We start from the raw sequence: 3,504 nt of genomic DNA, 5'->3' as shown, positions 1-3,504 counted from the left end.
CTGAGCGCAAAAACTTTCAGTTTACGGTCATATCCTTATGTATAAATGTCACAATTTCACGCGAGCATTTCCATTTTTGCATAAATGTCCATCCTGACAATCTGTGTTAAGTTTTAATCTTTACTGAATGAGCGGCGGATGCATGCACGCACGTCAGACAGACGGAAAAGAGACAATTAGTAATCAGCGCAAAAACATTCATTGTGCTGAAATATCTGTTATTGAAAGTTAAATCGAGCTTTAAAGATCAACATGCATTTAGAGTATTTTATGTGAGTAGGACCTGTAAGGGGATAACAGCGTGTAATTGTCTGAATATAAATATCAGACGCTTCATAACCGCCTTTAACAGAATAAAGAAATGACAGTATGTGATCAAAGTGATCAAAGTGAACGTGTTCCTGCAGAACATTACTCTTACCTGTTGGTTACAACTGAGTTATTCGTCTTTTATTCGTCCTTATTATATTTATTATTATTTTAATTTTTAATGTAGAGATTTAAACTATATTCAATACAGTGCCTAACAATTAAAAAAATTAAATTTATTAAAACAAATTTATGTAAGGTTTTTAACAAATTATGGTTTGTGCCACTGCTGCTCTAAACTAACAGTAGCCTACTGGTGATTACCAAAATAATCTTTCTGTTTTCTGTATTGGTTAGTCCTCCAATATGCGTAAGCTCTTTAGTAACTGTAGTAGACTATTCTATAATATATAATATAATTAGCTTTATAATGTTTATTTTTCAGATACCCAATTACAGTCAAAAAGTACATAAACAATGCCAGCAAGAATGCAAGCTGTTATGAAGGGCATAGGAGGCCATTTTTGTTATGTGAATAAATACTATTTAGTTGTTTAAGTTTATTTGCCCAATAAATGACAATAACATTTTTTTATTGAAACAATTTTTTGACATTCTAAAATTCCTAAAAATGTTTTCTCTTTATTATGGCAGGTGGTCTAATAAATTGTTAAGCACTATATGTTTTCATAGCATTCAGTTGGCAAGTTTGTTTGAAGCACATTGGGCAGAATGTGGAATAGTGTGTTTTTTGTAAAAAAAAAAGAAGATTTTTTGTTTACATCCGATTAATCGACAAAATAATCGACCAACTAATCGATTATCAAAATAATCGTTAGTTGCAGCCCTAGTACATTTATAGTTATGTTATTATATAATCTATCTATCTATCTATCTATCTATCTATGTATATACAGTCAGGTCCATATATATTTGGACACAGGCACAATTTTTATTATTTTAGCTGCTGACCAAACACAAGTTACAGTTATATAATGAATATGGGCTTAACAAACACAATTTACATTTATATAATGAATATGGGCTTAAAGTGCACACTCTGAGCTTTAATTTGAGGGCATTCACATTGGAGGAAAGGTTAAGGAATTACAGCTCTTTTTCAAGGGACCATAAGTAATTGGACAATTGACTCAAAAGCAGTTTCATGGTGACAATAACATTTTTTTATTGAAACAATTTTTTGACATTCTAAAATTCCTAAAAATGTTTTCTCTTTATTATGGCAGGTGGTCTAATAAATTGTTAAGCACTATATGTTTTCATAGCATTCAGTTGGCAAGTTTGTTTGAAGCACATTGGGCAGAATGTGGAATAGTGTGTTTTTTGTAAAAAAAAAAGAAGATTTTTTGTTTACATCCGATTAATCGACAAAATAATCGACCAACTAATCGATTATCAAAATAATCGTTAGTTGCAGCCCTAGTACATTTATAGTTATGTTATTATATAATCTATCTATCTATCTATCTATCTATCTATGTATATACAGTCAGGTCCATATATATTTGGACACAGGCACAATTTTTATTATTTTAGCTGCTGACCAAACACAAGTTACAGTTATATAATGAATATGGGCTTAAAGTGCACACTCTGAGCTTTAATTTGAGGGCATTCACATTGGAGGAAAGGTTAAGGAATTACAGCTCTTTTTCAAGGGACCATAAGTAATTGGACAATTGACTCAAAAGCAGTTTCATGGACAGGTGTGGGCTATTCCTTCGTTATTTCTACATCAATTAAGCAGGTAAAAGTTCTGGAGTTGATTCTACGTGTGGCATGTGCATTTGGAAGCTGTTGCTGTGAACCCACATCATGCAGTCAAAGGATCTCTCCATACAAGTGAAACAGACGATTGTTAGGCTTCAAAATCGAAACAAATCCATGAGAGAGATAGCAGGAACATTAGGAGCGGCCAAATCAACAGTTTGGTACAATCTGAGAAAAAAAGATCGCACTGGTGAGCTCGGAAACATAAAAAGTCCTGGATGTTCACGGAGGACAACAGTGGTGGATGATCGGAGAATCCTCTCCATGGTAAAGAAAAACCCTTTCACAACATCCAGCCAAGAGAAGAACACTCTCCAGGCAGACGGGTCACTGTCAAAGTCTACAATCAAGAGAAGACTTCACCAGAGCAAATACAGAGGCTTCATCACAAGGTGCAAACAAGGCCAGATTAGACTTTGCCAAAAAACATCTAAAAAAGCCAGACCACTTCTGGAAAAGCATTCTTTGGACGGCTGGAATTAAGATCAACCTGTTCCAGAATGACGGGAAGAAAATAGTCTGGAGAAGGCTTGGAACAGCTCATAATCCAAAGCACACACATCATCTGTGAAACATGGAGCAGTGTGATTCATGAGTGTGCATGGCTTCCAGTGGCACTGGGTTACTGGTGTTTAGTGATGACGAGACAGAGGACAGAAGCAGCCGGATGAATTCTGAAGTGTATAGAGATATACTGTCTGCCCAGATTCAGTCAAATGGAGCAAAGCTGATTGGACGGCGCTTCATAGTACAAATGAACGATGACCTAAAACACACAGCAAAAGCCACCCAGGAGTTTTTGAAAGTAATAAAGCGGAATATTCTGCAATGGCCAAGTCAATCTCCTGATTTCAACCCGAGTGAGCAGCATTTCACTCGCTGAAGACAAAACTAAAGGCAGAAAGACCCACAAACAAACAATAACTGAAGTCAGCTGCAGTAAAGACCTGGCAAAGCTTCACAAAGGAGGAAACCCAGTCTCTGCTGATGTCCATGAGTTCCAGACGTAAGGCAGTCATTGCTTGCAAAGGATTCTCAACAAAATATCAAAAATGAACATTTTATTTATGATCATATTTATTTGTCCAATTACCTTTGAGCCCCTGAAAATGGGGGGACTGTGTATAAAAATGGGTGTAATTCCTAAGCATTTTATGTTATATTATACTATAATACTATAATTATATAGTTATATAATTGCTGTGTTTGAATTGCACTTCAATTTCATCTTGATTGTTTTATTTTTAATTCTGTTCTGGTAGCATATAGAGCCGAAATTATGAAAATTGTGTCAGTGTCCAAATATATATGGACCTAACTGTGCATGTATAATATAATAAAAGTCTAGACATAAGTCAAAATTGTGAAATGCATGTATGTATATTATGTGTGTGTGTATATATA

General features: G+C 34.8%; 1 protein-coding gene across 1 annotated transcript in view; it reads left to right on the top strand.

The window, feature by feature from the left end:
• The window catches only part of LOC107676454 (general transcription factor IIH subunit 1-like), an 11,079-nt gene that overhangs the window by 4,363 nt on the left and 3,212 nt on the right, over nt 1–3,504 (top strand). The window lies entirely within an intron of this gene.

Source organism: Sinocyclocheilus anshuiensis, unplaced genomic scaffold, assembly GCF_001515605.1.
Source record: "Sinocyclocheilus anshuiensis isolate Anshui unplaced genomic scaffold, SAMN03320099.WGS_v1.1 scaffold228, whole genome shotgun sequence".
Taxonomy (NCBI): domain Eukaryota; kingdom Metazoa; phylum Chordata; class Actinopteri; order Cypriniformes; family Cyprinidae; genus Sinocyclocheilus; species Sinocyclocheilus anshuiensis.
This window is presented reverse-complemented; position numbering and strand designations above follow the sequence as displayed.